This window comes from Gorilla gorilla, chromosome 5 (genome assembly GCF_029281585.2).
Source record: "Gorilla gorilla gorilla isolate KB3781 chromosome 5, NHGRI_mGorGor1-v2.1_pri, whole genome shotgun sequence".
Taxonomy (NCBI): domain Eukaryota; kingdom Metazoa; phylum Chordata; class Mammalia; order Primates; family Hominidae; genus Gorilla; species Gorilla gorilla.
The window spans coordinates 81986957-82013518 of record NC_073229.2 but is presented as its reverse complement, the minus strand read 5'-3'; the positions used below and the strand labels follow the sequence as shown (position 1 = coordinate 82013518).

General features: G+C 38.1%; 1 long non-coding RNA gene across 2 annotated transcripts in view; it reads right to left on the bottom strand.

Annotated features, from left to right (window-relative positions):
* Positions 1-278: 278 nt before the first annotated feature.
* LOC129534382 (uncharacterized) overlaps positions 279-26562 on the bottom strand; it is a 50367-nt gene continuing 24083 nt past the window's right edge. For both annotated transcript variants that reach the window (XR_008680969.2, XR_008680968.2), the window contains exons 3-4: positions 2302-2363; positions 279-1864 (exon numbers count right to left, since the gene is read on the bottom strand). This is a non-coding gene — a long non-coding RNA (uncharacterized lncRNA). The remainder of the gene's footprint in view (positions 1865-2301; positions 2364-26562) is intronic.

Here is a 26562-nt window from a genome sequence, read left to right as displayed (position 1 = left end):
CCAGCAGCAGCAGAATCACCTGAGAATATGTTAGAAATGCAAATTCCCTGGCCCACCTGGACCTAACAATCAATAAACTCTGGGAATGAGATCCAGCAATCTGTGTTGTACAAGCCCTTCAGGTGTTCTGATGCAGGCAGTTTGAGAACCACTGATCTAGAATCCAAAGGCTGAGGAGTAATAAGAGGGTGCAAGAAATACTGCATGGAAAAAAAATAAAAAATAAACACAGAAAAGAACAGCACTCATTGAAATGAATGAGAAGAAATGCTACAGACATTCAGGGTTTATTAAATGACTGCTGTGTTGCCAATAACAGCCACTACATGGCATTATAAGAAATAAAACAGAAAGTGCTTAGGTAAAAGGTGTCCTTTATTCTCTTCAGATCAGAAAAGCTGAGAAACCATTGAACCAGAGTGTATAAAAATCTAAGATCTTTCATCCCATTTCTCTGAGACTTATAATCAAGAAATGCATTAGCAACTCTTGGCTAATACACAAATGTCTGTCCATATGAATTTTGATCTCCTTCAGAAGCCAGACCATAAAAAGGTCTGAGCACCTGCGTGTGGAAGAAGCTTGGAAAACCCCTGAGAAGAAGAAACATCCTGAGACATCACAGAAAATAAGAGGAGATTGTCGAGAAAGAGCAGCCTACAATAGCAGTGCAGCTGGAAGGCTGAGGAGACGGGGTGAGGGCCAAGGGAATGAGGAAAGACTGCCAGGGTGGACGCTGGGAAGGCTGGGCCAGTAGCACCATCTGGGGTGGTGAGGTGAGCCATATGCCCTGTGCATTTGGGGCCTACCACAGCTGCCTCTGTGATTAAAAAGGGAACAAAAAAATAACTTTTTTATTACTATTTTTGAATTGGATACATTTACCATTATTTGCAGTAACATACAATTTGTCCAAATTTTCATTTAGTGAAATTAGTGCATCAAACCAGCTGGATTTGCCCATGCAAAGAGGACTTGGTGGGTTCAGGTGTTGGGCTCTTTGTAAGAATTATCTATTAATTAAGTGATTAAAAATAATTAGCCTTTCAGTTGGGTATCCTGTCAGGATTAGGGATAAATTCTTGGAGAAAACTGATTGTGAAAGGCACAGGCTTGGATTGAATGCATTCAAAATAGTCCCTGGGTCTTTCACTGGATAGTGAGATGCCTGCTTGGCTTGGAAAAATTCAGCTCACGAGATTTTCAGAATCACTCTATGAACAGGAAGACTGTTACTGACGCAGATCTTCGCCATCCTCTTGGAATTTAAAGCAGCATTTTCAAGGTTTATTATTCGTATTGGTTTTAATAGGATTCTTTTATGAACCTTTTTAATGAGGAGTATTCAATTATTGCTTCCTGAAAACATTGCTATGATATCAGATTCCATGCTGTGAGGCCTCATTTGGTTAATGTGTATGTGATCTGAATGGAAAATAAAAGAACTGTTAAATTGCCATTTCTTTCCTTTACTGTATCAAGCTTTCTTTCTGCTGATGTTGGTGGTTGGTGGATGTATCCAAACACTCCATCTTTCTAGTTTGGGAAAGCCACCGGATTTAAAAAGAAAATGTACTTAAATGTAAAAATCTGTATAATGTGATGTCTATCAGATAAGGTCTTTTTCAGACTAAAACCTTCTCTCTTTCTTTTAACAAATCAGAAAGGATTGGGCAGAAGTTTTCTAAGCCCGCGGGATGATTAATTAGAGAGGGTGCCACTGGCAAAGCTCAAAAATGTGAAAACAAATGTGCACGTTTAATATGTAAAGCTCAATCTGGAGTTTAAAACTGGATGCAGCAACTTGAAGTATGTGCCTCAAGGCATGGCTCAAATACTCCGCTGAAGAATCCAACTCATAACCCTGAAGAAAGAAAGTCGAATTGTTAATCCACTTTTAATCACCAATCAGGAGAACCTTTGCGAATAGTTGATAAAACAGACCAGCATGTGACTTGAGTTGAAAGTGTTACATGCCTTTTATGCATCTTTAATTACAGCTATGAAAGCTCTCATGAGCTCATGTACTAGTATATAATATTTCATTTTTAGGAATGATGACTAGGAATGTTCAAAACAGAATTAGGACGTTCTAGAATAAGGCCATCCTTGGCATAATGGTTGGAGCAGGGAGAACACATTTATCCTGACAAAATCAAAACTAGTCATCCACCCTGATATGCAATGCATAATAATCAAACGTTGAACTTTTATGTAGATGGAAGCATATTAATCCCTTATCACCCAAATATGTGCTACTTGCTACCAAACAACTTCCTATATAATGTAAAGTGCACTCACAGAAGTTCATTAACTTCCACGGAGGCCTTTGGTGTTCCAGTCTTATATATGCTAGCACCATCCTGTGAGAGAATGACATAACAAAAATTAAAAAACAAATAATACTTTCTTTGAACAAAGACTTTACAGGAATTATATCTGCAGTAGGTATATTGATGTGAATAAACTATTTCAAATTCTGAAATGGCAAAGCACCATGCATCAGCCATAAAGAAGTAGTTTCTGGGGAGTGAGAAGAGGGTTCAGGTGTTAAATTTCTTGTAGGAATTAATTAATTAAGTGACCAAAGATAATTTGTTGGGTATCCCGTCAACATTAGGGGTAAGTTCTTAGAGAAAACTGACTGTCAAAGGCACAGGCTTGGATTATATGCATTTTAAATCATCACTGGGTCTTTCATTTGGTAGTGAGGTGCCTGCTTGGCTTAGAAAAGTTCAGCTCACAAGATTGAGGTAGCCGGATATGTGCCACCCCCATCCCTATTCCTCACCTCCACTCACCTGCCCAATCCCCATTCTTTTCTTTTCTTTCTTTTTTTTTTTTTTTTGAGATGGAGTTTCACTCTTGTTGCCCAGGCTGAAGTGCAATGGCATGGTCTTGGCTCACTGCACCCTCCGTCTCTCGGGTTCAAGTGATTCTCTTGCCTCAGCCTCCCAAGTAGCTGTACAGGTGCCCACAAACATGCCCAGCTAACTTTGTATGTTTAGTAGAGACGGGGTTTCACCATGTTGGCCAGGCTGGTCTCAAACTCCTGACCTCAGGTGATCCACCATCTTGGTCTCCCAAACTGCTGGGATTACAGGTGTGAGCCACTGCACCCAGCCCATCCCCATTCTTTGATCCTAACAGTTGTCATCTTCTCAATTGAAGGTAAAGTGCTATACCAATTCAACCACAAGGTGTCTCCTAGCCTCGCTACCTCTTTCCAACTAGGGTGCCACCCTCCTTCTGTATAGAATTTCTGGCTCTAACGTAATATAAATGGCAAAGACTATTGGGTTTTTTGCTATTATTATTGTTATTATGGTTATTATTGTAATTGTTCCCTGATGGGGTTGAAGAATCTCAATACTTCCCATTGTAGTTCTCTCCCTCCTACTGAGCTGGAGATTACAACCTCATTATACCAACTTTTTATTAATCACCAAAGGGATTCTTTGGTATGGGGATATTTTTATTAAAATATATTTTATAACAGCCTGATGATTTGGTTAATATGATTATCCTACTTAAATTGAAGGAGAGGGATCTGAGGCCAAGAGATGCCATGTGCTCTCCTACCGTTAAAACCAAGTTAGAATTTATATACACTGAGTTTCTTGCTAGTAGTCAAGACAGCTACAAAATAAAAAAACACTGCCAGCCAAAAAATACTTATTCTGGAGTAAGGCAAATTTATATCAATAAACTTTCCTTATTAGTTTGCCAGAACATTGCACCTCAGCACTCATTCTTCAGCTACTAGGCAATTCTATTGCCATTGAAAAGCCTCAACAGGAAGGGAAATGCTCCATCATCAAGAATGTGGCCCAGTTTAACCAGCCTTTATTAAACACACAACAGTAAAAAGGTACCAAGCCCATGGATGTGCAATTTTTTCAAAGATAAGCAAAGCTTATCTCTGCTCTTAAAAACTTTCCAAGATGGCCTCATGTTTTCATTTTTCCCAGTATTGGAGCAAGTCCCTCAAATTACTCACCCAGTCTGTTAACACCTGGTACAAGCACCCTTTCAGGTAAATAGGCTAAGGGATTCCTATGATCCACCCATCAGCCTCTGGGACACTGATCTTTATCATATTCAAATCCCTGAGCTCATCCTTTATTTTTCCCACTTTGTCTAGTGACAATAGGAGCAACCAGTCAATCTCATTATACTCATTAGTTTGCCAAAAATGTTAGAAAGTCTCATATAAACAGTCATTCAGATCTTTACTTCCTACAAGTGGTTCAGAGTATCAAATGGTGCTATTTTGTATATCGCTATCACCAGAGCACAACATGTACTATCAATGCACTCTTTACTACTGGAAATAGAGTTATGAGAATCTCTAAATCCAATTACATTACAGAGCCAATTCCAAAACCCCAGAACCAATTAAGAAAGCTCATTCTTAAGATTCTGTTCCTCTAGACTCCATACCAAAATGTGTATTAGGGTTCTCCAGAGAACAGAACCACTAGTGTGTGTGTGTGTGTGTGTGTTTGTGTGTGTGTGTATGCACATGCATGTGTGTGAGGAGAGAGAGAGATTTATTATAAAGAATTGGCTCATGCACTATGAGGGCTGACAAGTCCTAAGATCTGCAAGCTAGGAAAGTCAGCAGGCTCAAAGAGAGCTGAGAGCTGATGGTATAGCTCCAGTCCAAGTCTGAAGGCCCAAGAAGCAAGAGAGCTGATGGTGTAAGTTTCAGTTTTAGTTCAAGTCCAAAGGCAGGAGGAGACTGATGTCCCAGCTAAAAGGGAGTCAAGCAGAGAGAGTGAATTCTTCCTTACTCAGCCTTCTGTTTTTATTCAATCTTCAACTGATCGGATGAGGCCTGGGGACATTGTGCAGGGCAATAGTCTATACTCAGTTTACTAATTCAAATGTTAATCTTATCCAGAAATACGCTCACAAACACACACAGAAAAAATGTTTAACCAAATATCTGGGCACCCTGTGACACAAAATCAACCATTACAAAAGATTCATCCACACTAGTTTATAGTTTACCAATTCTACCATCTCTGTGTTCTATTCTCTGAAGAGCAGCTGAGCATAAATTCCCCCAAATGTTAATATTACAAAAAAAAAGTTTTAGATTGAAACGAAATCGAATCAAGCAATAGTTTTGGATGCCAAATATGCAAGATGCATACTAGGCACCAACAGTTCTTTCGTGCTGATGCGATTATATGAAAATCGTAAATATAGGCTTTCTGCTCCTCCCATTCTATAGACAGTCACATCTTGTGCAGTGCCAGCCATGTCCCTGAGACACGAAGGTTGAAGTGAAGGCCAGAGTAAACGGATTTGGCCTTACTGGGTGCCTGATCACTAGGACAGTTTTAACTCTAGCAAAGTGGTTATTGTCACCATCAGTGACCTCTTCATTGACCTCAATTGCATGGTCCACATGTTCCAGTATGATTCCACCCATGGCAAGTTCCACGCACCATCAAGGCTGAGAATGGGAAGCTTGTCATCAATGGCAATCCCATTACCATCTTCCAGGAGCAAGATCCCATCCAAATCAAACAAGGGGATGCCAGTGCTGATTATCTTGTGGAAACCACCAGCATCATCACTACCTTGGAAAAGACTAGGGCTCACTTAAAAGGGTCATGATTTCTCCCCCTTCTGCTGATGCCCCCATGTTTGTGATAGGTGTGAATCACGAGAAAAACAAAAACAACTTCACAATCATCAACAATGCTTTCTGTCCCACCAACTGCTTAGCACCCCCAGCCAAGGTCATCCATGACAACTTTGGCATCATGGAGGGATTCATGACCACAGTCCATGCCATCACTGCCACCCAGAAGACGAAGACAACCCCTCTCGGAAACTGGGATGACAGCTATGGAGCTCCACAGACATCACCCCTGCAATTAACTAGTGTTGCCAAGGCAAAGTCATCCCCAAACTGAATGAGAACCTCACTGGCATGGCCTTCTGTGTCCCCACTGCCAACATGTTGGTTGTGGACCTGACCTGCCATCTAAAGAAACCTGCCAAATATGGTAACACCAAGAAGGTAATGAAGGAGGCAAGGAAGGGCCCCTCAAGAGCATCAGGGTGCTACACTGAGCATCAAGTTGTCTCCTCCAACTATAACAGTGACATCGACTTTCTACTTTCGACCTTGGGGCTGGCATTGTCCTCAGCGATCACTCTGTCAAGCTCATATTCTGATATGACAATGAATTTGGCTACAGCAACAGGGTGGTAGACTTTATGGTACACATGGCCTCCAAGGAGTAAGAGCCCCCTAGACCATCAGCCCCAGTGAGAACACAACAAGAAAACAGAGGCCCTCAGCTGCAGCAAGTCCCTGCCACACTGTCCTAAACCATCAGCCCCAGTGAGAAAACAACAGGAAAAGAGGTCCTCAGCTGCTAGCAAGTCCCTGCCACATTCTGTCCCTGACATGCTGAGACTCTCGCTTCAACACAATTTCCACACCAGACCCCCTGAAGAATGGGAGAAGCCTAGGGAGCCCCACCTTGTCATGTACCATCAATAAAGTCCTCTGTACTCAACAAAAGAAAAAAATCATAAACATAATGGCATTTTACCTTCAGCCTGATGTTTTACATCCTTTCTGTTTAACTACATATCTACTCAAATAACACACTGAGGTAGCATAAATATATGCCCATTCCAGGAAGTCTGTACATCCAGTTTTACTCCAGATGCATTTTCCTATGACTGGATTCTCTTTCTCACTGTTCTATAAACTCTTTGAGTTCCTCACTCAATTTTAATCACTTTTAGATAGGTATTCAATCTGCTAAACAGAGATGGGCAAACACCAAATGCAAAATTAAATAAATAAGTAGTTTTACGACTTTTATGTATATTAAGTGTGTAGAGACATTATTAGTTTTTTACTTCTAGCATGAAACATCTATCTCATTGCTTTACAGACATGCTTTATTTGTGCACTGCCTTAAAATTGGCTCTCCAGTTATTTTTATGGATTTCTTATCTCCAAACAGATAGTAAATTCCTCAAATGTCAGGGATCATAACCTTCTCTTCTTTTGAATGGTGTTTATGAGCAAAAATGTAACTGCTCAATAAAAGTTAGGTGAATCATACACCTTTTTATTCTTGGTTGAATAAATGAAAGAATAAATGACTGCCAAATCCTCTGCTGTCTCTGTCGTATCTGATCTTCTAAGGGAGAGATGGGATAGGGCATCTCATATCTAGCAATAAAGAAGTTGCTCCACATACAGAAGCTGAAACAAAAATTGATTTTGAAAAATTTACATTTCAAAACGGTGTAAATAACGGTGTTCTTGGAAATGGTGTTCTTTAAAATGCTAGGTTATTCAAATCAACTCTCAGTTATTCAGGAGCTAATTATTCAAGGGTTGTAACCCAAGAATTCAATACTTATCCAAGTGGCCTCTTACTGAAGGTGATCAAATATGAGGTCTCTAGAAAGATGTCACCTTTGTAACCCTCTTGAAAAAAATTATTTGAAGACAAAAAGAAGAAGAGATATAATTAACAACTCAGGAACAGAAAAGTCAGCATAAAAGAATAGGCAGTGAACATGGAGATCAATTAAAATCAGATATTCAAATAATTGCAAATCCAGTTATAAAACTAGAGATAAATGTCAAAAAGAAAGGTTTCTTAATGAAACGAAGTCTTAGTTATAAAATAGATCTAAATCCCAAGATTTGATTAACCAAAGAGAAGTAATAAGGGAAGAATAGAAGCACTCTTGAATAAAGAGGTTTCAAAATAAACTAGTTCACTCTTAATTTTGGTAATTACAGAAAATATTAATGAACGGTTTAGGAAAGTTTACAAATAACACATATAAAATAAAATCAGGATGTATAACTTCTGAAAGATTTAAGAAAATTAAAGGAAGTAGTTGATTTGTGTTTGCTTATCAAAAACATTTTGAGCAGCCTCTGTTTGTCGGCACTGCTCCAGTTTGTGTATATACAGCAGTGATTTGCAACCTAGAGACCCAAAGCGTTGATAATGTCTCTTAAAGTGAGTCTAAAAACAACTCAGAAAAAAATATGTTGTTTATAAGAAATAGTCATAAAACAAACAAAGCCAAAAGACTAAAAAGTTAAAAGTTTATGGCAAAGACCCATGAGACCTTGAAGGAGGGGCCTGCAACTCTTTGACCAGCCTGCTGGGTTGTAGACTTTCTGGATAACCCAGTCCTGCCCATTCTCCAGCCTTGCCTTGAGTATCTCTTCCAACTAGTCATAAGGCTTAATTAACTCCAATGACTCTTAAGGATGCACATTCCCTGGGAAGTACATTTTTGCTTATCAGAGTGACTGGAGGTCCCTATTAACATTTAATGGTTTGAGCTAGCATGGTGAAGAAACTTCCTTCATTCCACACAACTTTAGAATATCCCACTAAATATTCATGTAAGTTAAAACATTTCTTTGAAACTTATTACCCAAACCTGATTTTTTTTTATATTTAACAAATAACTTCTGTGAGGTTTTAATATAAATGACTTCTGTGTTAATCAAGGGAAGTGGTATTTCATTTTATTCAGAAATTTACCAAATATTGTTCCTCGTGTAGGAATATCATGTCATCAATAGCAACCTAACTCATGAAATGTGAGTTACCAACCAACATAACTACGCTGTGTTTCATTCACAGTGATTTGATGTTTGGATTACAAACATCTGACAACTTCATTATACCTTGTAGAATATCTGTGGTCAACAATTCACACCTAAAATTCTTATTAACTTGCAATATATTTATTGACTTTTGTTTCTTTATTGTCTCCCAGTTAAGGCATTTTATTGATTTTTTTTTGAAATGATGTATGTAAGTACATGTGAATTTCATTTCAGGATAGTAAAAGGGGTACTGCAAAATATTTGTTATAAATGGATTTCACATTGGCTTCCCTTAAAATATTCCAAAATGCCAAACTTTTTCCCAGCTCAGGGTTTCCATATAGGTAAAGTTCACTGCCCTCCACCCTTACTTCAAATCCTAAAGATCTCAAAACCCTCACTTCCCTGTCTGTAGGCTGACTTCTTTGGCTTTTTACCTCAGCTGTCCCATCATGGACAAAATGTCACCTCTGCTGAGAAGCCTTCCCTGCCTCCTCTAGCAATTGTGTTTCCTCTGTAGCCTTCCATATTTTCACTTTGTTTCTTTCAGAGCTTTTATCACCAATGCTAATTATTATGCTCATTTATATACTTAATATCTATTTCCCCCAATAAAAGTAAAACCAAGTCTTTTTCACTGTTATTGTTCACCACCATATAGCCAGGGTCTAGTACATGGCCTAAAACATGATGAGCGATCAATAATAATTGGTCGAATGAAGGAAAGCTGATAGAAATTCAAGGAAAAAATGGAAGAAGGAAAAAATTTCTTAATTATATAGGATGAATTTAAACACAGCTCCCAATCTTGGAGGAAACCAGTAGGTGATAAATAAGTGCAAAATCTCAATATGATTAATAAGATTGCTTTCAGAGACAAACACTAAATTTTTTTAAAAATACATGTATTTATTTATTTAATAACTTCAACTTATTTTACATGCATAGGGTACATGTGCAGGTTTATTACCTGGGTATTTTGCATGATGCTGAGGTTTGGGATACAACTGATACCATCACCCAGGTACTGAGCATAGTACCCAATAGTTCGTTTTTCAACACATATATCCCTTCCTCCCTCCTCCTTCTAGTAGTCCCAGTGTATATTGTTGCTGTCTTTATGTCCATGAGTGTTTAGCTTCCACTTACAAGTGAGAACATGCGGTGTTTGGTTTTCCCTTCCTGTATCAATTCACTTAGGATAATGGCCTCCAGCTTCATCCATGTTGCAGCAAAGGGCATGATTTCATTCTTTTTTATGGCTGTATAGTATTCCATGGTATATATGTACCATGTTTTCTTCATCCAGTCTGTTTATGGGCACTTAGGTTGTTTGCATGTCTTTGCTATCACAAATAGTGCTGTGATTAACATACAAGTGCATGTGACATTTGGTAGAACAATTTATTTTTCTTTGGATATATACCCAGTAATGGGATTACTGGGTTGATTGGTAACTCAGTTTTAAGTTATTTGAGAAATCTCCAAAGTACTTCCCACAGTCATTGAACTAATTTGCATCCCACCAATAGTGTATAAGCATTCCCTTGCTCCACAGCTTTGCCAGCATCTGTTGTTTTTTTGACTTTTTAATAATTGCAAACCACCATGGTACATGTTTACCTATGTAACAACCCTCCATATCCTGCACATGTATCCTGGAATTTAAAATTAAATTATATTTCAAAAAATTAAAATTAAAATTAAATTAAATTAAAAGGCCACATTATAAATTGCAACAGAAGGAACTAAGAAGTCTAGAGAGGAAGGTGTGGTGTCTACATTAATTTTTAACATCAGCAGAACTTCATCATTTGAGGAAAGGCTGGAGGATTTGAAGAAAGCTTGGAGGATTTGAATCTTGGTCTTTATGACTCCTGTGGTCATAACAGGAGAAGACATAGTATAGAGGACCCCTAGCTCCAGTGATGGACATAAATATTGGCTGATGATGTATTCTTAAAGTCTGTTTTCCTGCAATGATACATAATAAGTGAGTGTGCTCTACTTCAAGACAAAGGTACAAACAACCATGGAAATGTGGGGATATAAAGAGTATGTTCTTTGAGATTACTGAGTTAGCATTACAAGTACCCTTTTAAGTGATCAGTCACTAGCAGTGGAAGTCGAAGAGTGTGTTGAGCTGTCGAAATTTACTTTTGCAATTGGGTGAATATTCCACTAACTTTTGTTTTTTGGTTGCAAATAATAAAACCCACTTAATTCAAAAAGGACAAAGGACAAGTAAAAGGGACAAAATTTTATGATGACCTTGAGGTATGCCATGGAATCAAAGGCCTATCAATGGCATTAGCAAAGTCTAGGAACATCAGAGGAAACCCATCCAAAACCAAGACAACGGCTCTTCTGGTCTCCCTTTCTCACTCTTGCTCTCATTCTGTCCATCTATGTGGTCTCCTCACTTTATCTATCAGCATGTGTTTTTATATATAGTAGAATGATTTCTATTCTTTTGGGTATATACCCAGCATGTTGGCTTCCTATTTCTCTTTTTTTGAAACCAATGTGACTCAAAATGACCAACACAATAGAAAATTCCTTCCTCTCTTCAGAAATTTGTGTTACTCAACTAAGACAACTGAATAAATCAGCTAGAATTTCTGAATCTCAACTCCAAATTCCTGGAAACAAGACTAAATTGACCCACCATATTTAGAAGTTTACCTCTAGTCTGATCTGCTATGGCCCAAGAGGAAGAGTTGTGTGCACTGTTGTTAGGCCTGCCCATGTGGGTGGGTAGTGATAGTGCAGCTCTAAGAGAAAGAGGGTTGTGGCTGGGCATATGCCCTAAAGATGCATCTACTAGGCTGGAGTTTTTTTAAGTAAAAGACTATAAAGTTATAGAATAGATCAAACTTGTGTTCATTTTTATGAAGAAAGCCTGGGTGTAAAGGAAAAGCTCCCAAACCATTCCCAGAAAGCTCCAAATATTCCAAAAAGAAAAAAAAAAGAAAAAGAATTCTACATCTCCTTTTCTATTATTTGACTTTTTTACAAGTAGTCAGCTGAGTTCACCTAGAAAATCTTTTGCATTACTCAATGCCTGAAAATAGCAGCAGAGAGGAACTTTTCAAAATAAGAGACTTCTCCAGTCTCTGAAAGGTATTTCTCAGTGAATTTGTTCTCAGTTTCTGCTTCTGATGAGCGGCTGGACCGTTACCTTGACACTGATTCTGAGAAGTTGTGCCATTTAGAATTCTTTCATATCTTTATATCTACTGTCTACATATTTTAGTTGAGAATTAATCAGACAAGCTCTTGGAATTAAAATACGGTCCATAGCATGAGAAAAGATTATTTCCTCATTATCTGTGGATGATATCTCTCCTTCAATAAGTTAGTAGGTTTTCTGAAATGATATATAGCTTCCAAATTTTGCCTACATTTCTGAAAGCTAGAAAAACATGTTAGTAGCTAAATCCATATGTTATCTGTAGAGGTGAGACCAGGAAATTGTGTGGAATAATGTGGCAATTGATATCAGCTTCAGCCAAAAGTAACTTGCAAAATAAGGTGAGGGGGGAAGAAAAGAACTAATAAGCATTGACAATAAAAAAAATTATATAGCATATTTTTTAGTCCTAATTTTGTAACTATCACAACTTTTATAATTAAGTCAAACAACATTCTTCTATTGAAAAAATTTTTTTGAACAACTCTTGTGGTTACAAATGTTTTCTTAGAAATAAGCCTGCAACTTCCACTCCTAGGTTCTAACACAAGCATCTGTGCAATCATTGCATTGAACAAGTTAAGACTTCAAAAGTGCAACAGAAAATAAATTTATTTTTACTGCCACTGCCATTAAAGCTTGCTCTGAGGAGCTGGTTCTTTTGTTTTCATGCCCTTATAAACACTTGGAAAGTCCCCGTGACTTTTTTCTTTATATTCATATGATATATATATCTCTTTCCCCACCTGGCACTTTTCCTCCCAGTCACTCACTAGGCTACCTCTGCCGCCTCCAGGTTGAGGATGGAGAGAGAGAGGAGGCAAAGATCAAGAAAGATCTCATTTTCATTGGTACTTCATGGCAGTATAAGTTTGATGCTGTTTGATCTTAGCAGAAATTTAAAGTTGGGCTTTCTTTCAAGCCCCTTGACATCCCACCATCGTTGGATTTCTTGCTAGTACTTCCCTTGACATTTCAGTGTCCTTCTTATGTGACAATCTGGGGCAAGATCCAAGACAACTCCTCTTGTGTGACCTTATCCAGCCCAGAGGAGATAACCATGCATCCTTAGCTAGACTAACTCTAAAGGAGCAAGTAGCAATGGTCTGGTCAAATGGCATTAAGATCCCAATTTCTGAGCAGGTTAGTGCCACTGTATCTACCTCTTTTCTCACCACCGTCACAGCCAGATAACCGTAGTCTTCAGCCATGTAGATATATTTTTTGAATAAGCCAGACAGCAACTTTAAGAAAAGCATGTCTAGCTCTCAACAGTGGTTCAGTCCACTAAAACCTCTTTCCCTGAACTTAGAAAGAGAAAAAAGGACCTTCTTTATTCCTACCACACATGACTGGGGAGAGTGAAAACACCCTAAGGGCCCTCTCCAAAAATATCATCTTCAGGACTCCAGGTGAACCCACCTATTCCTTGACGGAAGAAGAGTTGCTAATGGTTGCCTGACTGGATTTTGAATACCCCCTTGGAAGTCTTTCATGGTGTTTTAATGCATCACTCTCAAATGCAGAGCAGCTGGCTGCCCACAATTGGGGTGTGCAGTGGAAAGTTAAGCTGATTTAATTTTATTTTAAATTGTGCTACCTGTGGGAGCACAGACAACATGGATAATGCTTCTTCCACGGGAAGTCTTTTCCACAGGAAAGCCTTTCAAAGCCCTTCAAAATGATGCTCAAGGCTCTTTAGAGTTTTCAGGTACTTCACAACCATTATAGTATTTGAAACTCCTCTGTAAGGTAGGAAGGATGAGTACTAAATGAGGCCCACAAAGAAGTAGAACTTACTTGTTCAGAGGTCTATACTATAAAGTTCTGACCATGAATCCAGTGCCCAACCATAAGCGAAAAAATTGTAAAGCAAGCAGAATTGTTTGATAAAATAGAATTAAAAGCCCAATTATTGAAGAAGATACCATCAGACTGTGAAGAGCCCCTGGAAAACAACCACCACTTCTCTAGTGATTCCTACTGGGAATCCAGATATGTGTATTTTGAATAAGCTTTCCAGGTGATTTTTTTTTTTCTGATATGTATGCTTCTTTTCCCTCTCCTTCCATTTCCTTCATCTCTACCATTCCCATTCTGCTATCTCCCCAAGAATAACTGCCCTAATAGGTCTGAGAAAATAGTGGTAGTGAATTAAGACAATTAACCAAAAACCAGTTGACACAAAACAATATTTGCAACCCAGAAACAACTAGTTGTTTGTATGCACAGCCCACACTCACCTGCCAACCTCTCAGCTTTGCCAATCTATTAGGTTGAAGATGTGTAGAGAATTCAAAAATGGAGAAGCAAAAACAGGAAAAAAGGGCCAGAGTCCATGCTATGGCCATGTATCATGATACACTTAACTACCAAGCACTTCTTAAATTATGTCCTAAACTCCTAAACTAAACTACTCCAAAGATAAAGAGGTAGCTGCCTATGACCTTTCTCCTGTCCTTATATTTAATTTCCTTCTGTTTTTCTCTTTCCAATATTTTTCCTGCCAAGTTGCAGCATTAAAAGAGATTGAGGAAAGCAATCCTAGGAAATAATTGAGGTGTAAACAATTATATTTGACTTAGGGATTCCTTGACACACAAATCTTAACTCTGTCAGAATATTCAGAGCACATAGTCATTGTAGCAAAATACCTAGAGAAAGAATAAGAAACAGTTATTTAATTTGGTGTGTGAGCAATAGGCAGAATATATCAAGTTACAGGAGAGTATAGGTAAAAGAGAATGATGTCAGTAATTATGCAATACATATATAAGAATTTGGTACCTGGAAATGGAATAATGCCCAAACAAAAAATCTAAACTATGAGCCATTGGTTCTGGGACTGAAACCCTGTCTTTACTAAAAATACAAAAAATTAGCCAGGTTTGGTGGCAGGCGCCTGTAGTCCCAGCTACTCGGGAGGCTGAGGCAGGAGAATGGCGTGAACCCGGGAGGTGGACATTGCAGTGAGCCGAGATCACGCCACTGCACTCCAGCCTGGGCGACAGAGCAAGACTCCTTCTCAAAAAAAAAAAAAAAAAAAGAAGAAGAAGCTCAAAGCTCCTAGGGAGTCTGTTGGTGGGAGTGAAAAAAATGGTCGTGGGAAGTTTGGCAACACTGACACCTGTGGTCATGTGGCAAATAGAAAGGATGCCTAATGAATTTGGGAATCGGTTCTGGGGAGATTGCCCCACAGAAGGTAGAAGGTGCCAGCTTGCTTCTAGATGACTATGACCACAGACTAGAAAAGACTGACAGGCTTAAAAAGGAACTATTAAGTATTCCAGAAGATTTTAGAGAAAATATGAAGAATCTAGGACTTGCTTAGTTTGAAAGTAAAAATTATTCCTTATTCCCAGTCTCTCCCAGCAAAATATTCTCAGTGAAATAGCTTCAAAGCAAAGCTGAAATCCAGAGTGCCATCAGTAAAGCATGACTTCAAGTTAAAGATTTCAAGGCATGGCTGTAAGACCATTCCGAAATATTTAAGTCCTAGTAGGAAAGAATCTCTGGGGTATGCTTCACAGACCTTCTCAGTTAAGCAGCTGGACTTTTCAGAATCATCAGGGTATTATCCCATAACAGGTTCACAGTTGCCAAAGGTAGAGAAGGGGGTATCTAAGAAAGAAATATTGGTTTGGCTTTTGTCTAAAGAAGTTTATTATAAAATGATGCCGAACAAACTCATAAAGTTTATAAAACAATTGTTTTCACTTTAACTAAAAGAGACAGAAACAGTTTAGAATGAAAACACATTGCTGGATCCCAACCTTCTATGGGTAAGAAGCAGGCTGAGAAAACTACTCAGCTCTAAACACAGGTCACATAGAAAAAGAAGGATAATTTTGGCAGAACCAAAAGCCCGGAGGATTGATCCACGAGCCATGGAAAAGACTCCCCAAGGAGTAGGGCAGGGCCATAATCAAGGAACTGGCAAAACATGCTTGATTAGACTTTAGAACTGCTAAGGACTAGTGACTGCTATGTGCCTACCATTTCGTTCTGAAATGGAATGTCCATTGGGGTTCCCCTATCTCTGAGCTACCATTGTGTATTGTGGAGGTTAGTCTCTTGAGTTCATAGTTCTTCAGATAGAAAGTAACTGTACTCGATGAACTGTGCTTAAGGATCCTTATCTGTATCTTGCCTTAATTTAAAAGATGAGATCCTGGACTTTGAGCTGATAGCAGGAGGTGGCCAGATAGTAAATATTTTAGACTTGCAGGCCATAAGGCCTCCGTCACAATTATTCGACTCTACTGTTACAGCATGAAAGCAGCACTAGACAACATATAAATTAAAAGGCATGTCTGTGTTCCTGTAAAACGTTATGAAAATAAGTGGAAGCCCATAGTTTGCCAATCCCTGATGTAACGGGATGAGGTTTTAGTGATCTAGAACAAGCATATTTTGCATATGAGAGAAGTATAAATCATTTGTGACCAAAGGGTAAATTATAGAAAATTAAGGACGGCCACAAATCCTCTGACACTCCTCTCTGAGAAACTGGACAGACTCTGGAACTCCTTCGACCAATTAAATACAGCAGAAGTGACATCATGTTAGTTTCCTCACCCCTAAGACACTGGCAGCTTCCTCTTCCTATCTCTCAAAATTTACTCTTGGAGCCCTGAGGCCTGAGTGTAAAGATTCCAACTACCAGCTGAAGAGACCTTATGGAGAGACCTTCATCTCATCTGGCGAGGGAAAAGGGCCCAGCAGAGTCATTGTGGTCAAGATACCTGGTAGGTGAGTAAAGCTGCCTTGAAATCTCTAGACCCTGGTAAGCTACCAGTTAAAAACTACCAAGTGACCTCATTCAACACAACATGGAGTAGAAGAATCACCCAGCCAAGATCTGTTCAAATTACCAAGCCACAAAGTCTTAAGAGATGTGAAAGCCGTTGTATTTTAAGTCACTAAGTTTTGGAGTTTTTATTGCAAGAAATAAGTCAAACACATGTATACACATACATATACATCCACCCCAATATTAGGAACAGTTTAGGGATTGTGGGGAACTTAAGTTTGGAGTTTTCTCTTGTTTTGTTTTTCACGACTTACTATGTTCTTCAACTTTTAAAAAAACAAGCTTGAAAGTTTTCTTCCTGACCAAAACAAAGAAAAAAGTAATTGAGAGGAAATCTGGACTCAAATAAAGAGATATAACATGGTCAAAATGACCCTTAAGCGAGAGCAATTATTTTTTCAGCTCCAGCAGAAGGGCCAGGCAAGGAGGCTGACAAAGAAACTTTATCAGAGCCCAGAGGAAAGTTGATTAGGATCTGGCTGTGAAAATGCAGGAAAGGAGGTAGTTTTTTTTATATGTTATCCAAGAGTAGATGAAACTTACTCCTCTCACCTTCTTCATTTCATCATAGAGATTTGAAAAGGTCACAAGAATTATACCCAATAGCAGCAAGACTGTATCTCCATTTTTCTGTCTCCATCCTAAATCTGAGCAAGGAATAAGTGAATATAAGAACAGGCACATATTTGCATCTCATCAGACTCATAGAAACAATATTTGTGTTTTGTTTTTTTCAAAATTGATTTCTTTATTTTAATAGTCTTTAAACATTGGAGTGTCCCAAAAAGTAGGCCACCTGCTCTTGATCTACAGAAGGCCCCACCTCCTGATCCCAGTTTACCATTGTTTCAAAACACAAATGCCAAACTGGAATTTCTTAGCAGACATTAAGTATTTCTGCTGTACATTATCAAAGGCCACAGGCTGCCTCCTAATACGTATTCTAGGGATATACTGACCATATCCAAAGTGACTTTTTTGGCAAGAGAGGCAAGTTGTTCTCTTCAGCAAAATGTCCAGGCAATCTGTACCCCACTTACTGTATTCTAATAAACCATCTAGGGCACTTGTCAAATAAGTAATTTGCATTCTAAGAGATTAAATTTTAAAGGCAAATATTTGACCCAATTTGCAACACCCCAATTTTTTCAAATGTTTCATCTCTTTTTTTTTTTTTTCCATCTGCACTTGCACAACAACATGAAGAATCTGTACAACAGGTGGCTTATTGATATGCCCTGGAAGTTCAAATTTCTGCTTTAATTCTCCAGAAAGAGAGAGAGCAGACATCTTAATGAAAGACAGCAGAACACATAAGAAACTAATGAAAAGAACACGATGATGCCCCAGAGGTGTCTAATACATTGCGAATTTCATTTTAAATAAAATCTGATCATTTTTAGTTTCTTGTCAGATGTATCTTCTAAGCTTGTCTTTCATTCCTGCTGCAGGAAATTCTTTACTGACACTGAATTGGAGAAATGATTATTTTTCCCCAACTCATGGCTTTGTGTTTCTGGAAAGATGATTTTCAGCATGCAAATTGGATGCATCCAAAATCATTCTGATGCAAGACCAGAGCTTCACAACTCTTTTTATAATTTCAAAATGAGTTTGCTGCCCAAAGGAAAACATAAAATACACCAAAGCTAGAGAAAGACGGTAACATCTCTAAATAGCTTAGAAATTTCTCCCTGCCTGATGAATTGCTTTTATTAAAGAGTTTACTGTTTATCCTCAAATTTGAACAGATGTTTCTAAAAATGGAATAAATGGTGAAAAGACAAGAGGAAAGAAGCTGACAAACTGTAACCACAATAGCATTCAGCCTCACAAAGGAATAGAACAATAAACCTGGAAAGATGTTATTTATATAATAATGATAGTAATAATTTATATAATTTATATAATGATATAATGATAATAATAATTATATGATAGCTTACTACACGCCAGACACTACTGTAAACCCGTAGTGTATAGTGACCCATTTAATCTTCACAACAGGAGTAACTTTTATTTCCATTCTGTAGGTAAGGAAATTGAGTCACAAAAAGGTTAAGCAAATTGCCCAAAGTGTGGAGCCAGGATTTAAACACAGGCAGCTCTGGCTCTAGATTCTAGGCCCTAACCACAGTACAATAGTGCCTAAAACATCCAGTTTAGGACAACTAAGAATATCCTATGGATCTGGAAGAAATTGCTAGGACTGTTTCTTGGAACAGTGAGGCCAGAGAGAGAGACAGAGAGAATAGATACTCTGTCCTTTCTTATCTCTTCAAAAGTCTTCACAGTTTCTTAAGGGCAGTGAAAAAAAAATGTTTCTCAGGGTAGGTTGGTGTCAGGGGAATGATAAAAACAGCAACACTACCCAAAGCTCCATAAATTACTGCTGGGAATTCCACAACAAAGCATAACAGTCTGGTTTCAACCATCTCTCCTGCTACTTTAATAGACCAAGATGTTTAGATGTATTTCTTTCAAGTTTTTATAGAAAAACTAGGGTTACAAACAATGTGTTTGCAGAAAAAAAGAAAAAAAAACAACGAAGAACATTCCTGCGTTTTGATGGTAAATGTATTTTTGGTTGATACAGGAATTTTTGTCATTGAGAGTCAATAAGGAACTCATGAAAGTTATTCAATGTCCAACAGATCCATTGAGTTATCGTACAAAAGCTGTAACTCATCAAGACAGACTAAATGTGCCAAATTGTATACTCTACTTGGGATTTTAGTCAACATGATGAACTTAGGAAGATGTCTGCCTGAATAGATATTGTTTTCATAGTTAAATAGAAATCACAAGTTACCTCAAAAGGAAAGCTGTTCACATCTGTCTTTTCACACGGCAAATGTTTTTTTCCCCAGGATTTCATTTGCTTCCATTTATTATTTTTCTGGGAAGGAGAAATATGAAATCTGATAATGCATTGCTAGAAATAACATTTAATTCATTTTATTTAAAAGCTTTCAGTTACTTATTTCTCTGCCTGAACTCAACTTTATTAAAGAATTTTAGAGCCTGATGAAATTTTATATAGATATTATTCATTCACCCAGAACATGTTGACTAAGCATTTACTATGTGTCAGGAACAGTTCTAGGGAATGGAGTCCAAACTTATCTTAGAGATGCGTAAAAGAGAGCCAGAGAAGGAAATTGCCAGCTACAGGTGAGGCCCAAAACTAGCAGAGATGCTTAATTTTAAAGGCAAGTTTTCTCCCTCTCCTGATACTGCCTCACAGGGGTGAGACTGTACTAGGTGCTGTGTGAGACATAGAGCATACAATAAGAAAGTCTCAGGATACAAAATCAATGTGCAAAAATCACAAGCATTCTTATACACCAACAACAAACAAACAGAGAGTCAAATCATGAGTGAACTCCGATTCACAATTGCTTCAAAGAGAATAAAATACCTAGGAATCCAACTTACAAGGGATGTGAAGGACCTCTCCAAGGAGAACTACAAACTGCTGATCAAGGAAATAAAAGAGGATACAAAGAAATGGAAGAACATTCCATGCTCATGGGTAGGAAGAATCAATATCATGATAATGGCCATTCTGCCCAAGGTAATTTACAGATTCAATGCCATCCCCATCAAGCTACCAATGCCTTTCTTCACAGAAATGGAAAAAACTACTTTAAAGTTCATATGGAACCAAAAAAGAGCCCACATCGCCAAGTCAATCCTAAGCCAAAAGAACAAAGCTGGAGGCAGCACACTACCTGACTTCAAACTATACTACAAGGCTACAGTAACCAAAACAGCATGGTACTGGTACCAAAACAGAGATATAGATCAATGGAACAGAACAGAGCGCTCAGAAATAATGCTGCATATCTACAACTATCTGATCTTTGACAAACCTGACAAAAACAAGCAATGGGGAAAGGATTCCCTATTGAATAAATGGTGCTGGGAAAACTGGCTAGCCATATGTAGAAAGCTGAAACTGGATCCCTTCCTTACACCTTACACATAAATCAATTCAAGATGGATTAAAGACTTAAACGTTAGACCTAAAACCATAAAAACCCTAGAAGAAAACCTAGGCATTACCATTCAGGACATAGGCATGGGCAAGGACTTCATGTCTAAAACACCAAAAGCAATGGCAACAAAAGACAAAATTGACAAATGGGATCTAATTAAACTAAAGAGCTTCTGCACAGCAAAAGAAACTACCATCAGAGTGAACAGGCAACCTGCAAACTGGGAGAAAATGTTCTCAACCTACTCATCTGACAAAGGGCTAATATCCAGAATCTACAATGAACTCAAACAAATTTACAAGAAAAAAACAAACAACCCCATCAAAAAGTGGGCAAAGGACATGAACAGACACTTCTCAAAAGAAGACATTTATGCAGCAAAAAAAACACATGAAAAAATGCTCATCATCACTGGCCATCAGAGAAATTCAAATCAAAACTACAATGACATACCATCTCACACCAGTTAGAATGGCAATCATTAAAAAGTCAGGAAACAACAGATGCTGGAGAGGATGTGGAGAAATAGGAACACTTTTACACTGTTGGTGGGACTGTAAACTAGTTCAACCATTGTGGAAGTCAGTGTGGCGATTCCTCGGGGATCTAGAACTAGAAATACCATTTGACCCAGCCATCCCATTACTGGGTATATACCCAAAGGACTATAAATCATGCTGCTATAAAGAAACATGCACACGTATGTTATTGCAGCATTATTCACAATAGCAAAGACTTGGAACCAACCCAAATGTCCAACAATGATAGACTGGATTAAGAAAATGTGGCACATATATACCATGGAATACTATGCAGCCATAAAAAATGATGAGTTCATGTCCTTTGTAGGGACATGGATGAAATTGGAAATCATCATTCTCAGTGAACTATCGCAAGAACAAAAAACCAAACACCACATATTCTCACTCATAGGTGGGAATTGAACAATGAGAACACATGGACACAGGAAGGGGAACATCATACTCTGGGGATTGTTGTGGGGTGGGGGGAGGGGGGAGGGATAGCACTGGGAGATATACCTAATGCTAGATGACGAGTTAGTGGGTGCAGCGCACCAGCATGGCACATGTATACATATGTAACTAACCTGCACAATGTGTGCATGTACCCTATAACTTAAAGTATAATAATAAAAGAAAAAAAAAACTTAAAAAAAGACCAAGAAAAAAAAAAAGAATCTTTCTTCCAAAAATCTTTTAATGTAATTGTAGAAACAGAGGCCTATTAAAAGTAAGACAACACCACCAGTTGTAAGTGCCATACAAGGCAATAATATACAGATAAATGGTTGTCTCACAGAGGTTGATCTCATTCATTCTACTTACTCCTCCTAGATCCTTAGGGAAGAAGAGAGCACCTGCTTGGGGCCAGGCACCATGCTAGGCATATCACTTATCAGATAATTTTGCTTTCACAAGGATACTGAGAGGAAAATATTATTCTCAGTTTATGTTCAGGAAAATGAGACTCACAAGTAATGATACTATCTAACGTTGTATAGGTGGTGTCAGAACTGGAATTCAGCCCATGATTCTCTTACAGCCTAGCCCAAGCTCTTTGCATTGCAGGCCCCACATCCCTTTACAACACATACATGCCAACTGGCAGTTTCCTTTCCTGGTCATAGCAGACAGAAGTGGAGGTTGCAAAGCATGCTGGCAAGTGGTAGCTGCAGTGCACAGCATCTTTGGCTTCCTCTAGAAGCCACAGCAGTCGGGGAAATGGCATTAGGTGCCATGGAATACTGTAGCTGTCACTCTTCTTCTGCATGCTACAATGCACAAGGAAAAAGTAAGTTTTTTGTATTTGTGGTAATTTAAATTATTGTTCAGAAATTTTTGGTCTCCTCCCCCAGCTTCCATAGGAAGAGTATCTTCATTTCATTTAGCTTGGGCTTGGCCATGTGACTCACTTTGGCCAATTCTCATTGCAGAGTTGATGTTAGCAGATTTGACACAGAGATTTGAAATGTGTTCCTGTGGTTGGGCTTGTCCTTTTTGGCTTCCACCATCACCATGAGAAGAACATGATTCAGTTAGGGGAAGAGAGATACATAGACACCTGTCACCGGCCCCCCTTCCCACGTCAACATGTAGCCAAGATCAAAAGTAAACAATGTTATTTTGAACCACTGAGATTTGGGGTGGTTTTTAAGCCACAAAAACTGATTGATTCCCTAATTTAGGCCAATAGTCTAACTCATTGAGATTTGCCTCTCAATAACTTCTTTCACTTCAGCCATTTTATGAAACTTTGACATTGTATCATAATTTGATAGTCTAAGGCAGGGGTCCCCAGGACCAGTACCAGTCAGTGGGCTGCACAGCAGGAGGTAAGCAGAGGGTGAGTGAGCATTACCACTGAGCTCCACTGTCAGATCAGCAGCCACGTTAGAATCTCATAGGCGCCTGAACCCTATTGTGAACTGTGCATGCGAGGGTGCACTCCTTAGGAGAATCTAACTAACGCCTCATGATCTGAGATGGAACAGTTTCATCCTGAAACCATCCACCAACCCCCAGCACTTTGGGAGGCCAAGGCAGGAGGACTGCTTGAGCCAAAGAGTTCTGTGGAAAAATAATCTTCCATGAAATCCATCCCTGGTGCCAAAAAGGTTGGGGAGTGCTGGTTTAAGGTACCTTAGGTTCTGGGACACTCTTCCCAGATACTAACCTCACCACAAAGGTTGTTTCAAAGTAAATAAAAGAGAGAAACACAGAGACAGAGACAGAGACAGAGACAGAGAATAATCAAACTGAAGGTGAGGTCAGTGGAGGGTTTTGTGTATATGCTTATGCATAGTTTTAACAAAAAACTACAGCATCTATACAAATAATGTCGGCCTCATTTTTGTGATTATGCCCTTTTACCATTTTAGGAACCACATTTGCTGATATCTAACCTATTTATTATGTTCCTGTGTTGGAAACATTCAACTGATGTAGAGCTTTCTTTGTCTTAAGGAGCTCTTACATTCCTTGCATTTATAAAACCCAATTCTACCAGAGAACTCACTATTTAGTTTTCCCTTGGTCCTTGGATGGATTTTAAAATAGAAAGAAAGTCACTTACTAGTCAATGCATGATGTAGGGATATCCAGGAAACATCTGGGACAATTATTTTCCTGCTTTGCCTCATTTTATTGTTCTTTTCCAATTTGATGTTATTTCTCCAAAATAGCTACAGAAAATTCCATTTTCCTCACAAAATGGTAAATAAGCTGAACCCCGAAATGTACTTATTTTAATTTTTGCTACAATTCTGTTAGATTTGTCTATGTTTTCACTCCATATTATAATTTTTTAAATCGATGTACATAGAATAATTCATTAAGTGACACCTCCCCCTCCCTCTTTTGGATGGAGAACTACTTAAGCGCAGTCTTTATGTGACTTTCACGGTTAGAGCTCATGCTTGTAACTACGAAGATTTAAAAAATCACTTGGGAACCATCTTTTCCAATTATATCTTTGGTAATTATCTGATGAGCAAATATTACAAGACAGCAGAAGAACAAGAAAAACACGAAAACAAAAATTTGATGAAGATGTTAATGATGTGGGCCCTCTTCGCAGCCAGCCACCAATTTCTCCTCATCTAACAGTGCACTATTTCCTTTTGTCAGCTATTCCTTGCCATTAATCCTTCTATGATTGCCCATATTTCACTCCAATCTTTCAACCTTGCCAGGCAACAATTGTAAGTGCTTTAATGCTTGTATTGTACACAGGCAGTTCAACAGACCAATATCAGACTGATTTTTAGACAGATAGAACTCCATAGGAGTTATGCTATAGCAACTCTATATTTTGTTAAAAAATATGGGTGTTAAACTATAGGGAAGAAAAAGATAAAAATTTCCAGAATGCTCCCTCCTTATTCTTTACTTTTTCTTCATACCAAGCAGTATTTATCCTTTCTAAACTACAATATCTGGCTCGTCATCAAAACAATTTCTAAACCCTAAAAAATTATAAAATTTGTATAAGATTCTTCAAAAAATTAAAACGTATTTAAAAAAAAAACCAAACAAACAAAAACCCAGGCCAGGCACAGTAGCTCATGCCTATAATCCCAGCACTTTGAGAGGCCAAGACAGGAGGATCACTTGAGCCAAGGAGTTCAAGACCAGCCTAGGCAACAAAGGAAGAAACCGTGTCTACAAAAAATTGAAAAAATAAGCTGGGTGTGGTGGCATGTACCTATAGTCCTAGCAACATGGGAGGCTGGGGTAGGAAGGTCCGTTGAGCCCAGGAGTTTGAAGTTGCAGTGACCTATGATTGCACCACTGCACTTCAACGTGAGTGACAGAGTGAGACCCCATCTGGGAAAAAAAGAAAAAAAAAAGCTCTTTTAAGAAGCACAAGGATTAAATGTTAAGAATACTTGCTTATCTATTCTGTTATACTGGGCTATTAAAAAATAAATATATACACACACACACATATATACACATACATACGTATATACGTATATGTGTGTGTGTGTATATATGTATGTGTGTGTATATATGTATGTATATATATGTGTGTGTGTATATATGTATGTGTATATATGTGTGTGTATATATGTATGTATATATGTGTGTGTGTATATATGTATGTATATATGTGTGTGTATATATGTGTGTATATGTATGTATATGTATATGTATGTATACATATACATATACATACATATACACACATATATACACACATATATACATATATACACACATATATATGTATATGTATATACATGTGTTTGTGTATGTATGTGTGTGTATGTGTGTGTGTGTTTAGAAGTCAAAAGACCTTGGCTGGCATCATGGATCTACTCAAAGTTTTAATCTTGGGTGAGGCACTTACCTTTTCTAAACATTAGTTTTCTCATTTATAATAAAAAGATAACATCAGTCATGACAAAATCAGAGAATTGCTGGGAATATGAAATTATAGAATGTCAGGATTAATGTAATTGATGTTTAAATGGTATCAGAAATTGTTAAAATCAGTTTAAAATAACAGTAAAAAATGAAAAGGAATAACGATTAACTTAAATTTAGTGATACTCAATGCTGAGATACCCCATTATTTTGACTATTTAATACCAGCTTTGGGGATAGTTTAATAAGTGTACTGAGTCTCACTATAGGGTCTTAGAGTTCCTTCTCTGAAATATCTTTATAGGATACTGTGGTAGGCTGAGAAATGACCCTCAAAAAGATATCCATGTCCTAATCCCTGGAAGCTGTGACTGTTACCTTTATGACCAAAATTGGTCTTTGCAGATATGATTAAGTTAAATATATTGAGATAAGGAGATTATCCTGAATTATCTGGGTGGGTCCTACATGTAATCACAAGTATCCTTATAAGGAGGAGGCAAAGGGAGATTTTACACACGCGGCAGAGGAACAGGCAATGTGACCATGGAGACAGAGCTGGGACTGATGCCTCCACAAGCCAAGGAATGTTGACAGTCACCAGAAGCTAGAAGAGGCAAGAAATGAATTCTTCTCTAGAGTACCCAAATGGAGTGTGGCCCTGTTGACACCTTGATTTCAGCCCTGCGAAACTGATTGCAGACTTCTGACATCCAGTTCTATAAGAGAATAAATATCTGTTCTTTTAAGCCGCTAAATTTGTGGTAATTTTTTATAGGAGGCTTAGGAAACTAACACAGGCACTTTAGCCTACAGTTACTAGATATCCTTGGATAGGAGGCAAGACAGATATGCTTTATATAACACTTTACTTCATAATAAATAAGTTATGTAAAGCAACAGGCATAGAATAGCTGCTTATAAAATAGGCATCTTTGTTCTTACTTCCTGTTGCAAAGTACAAGCACACAGTACTGTCAAATGGCAACCTTTTATTCAGAATGTACCATATGCCAAATAACATTTAGATGTCTATT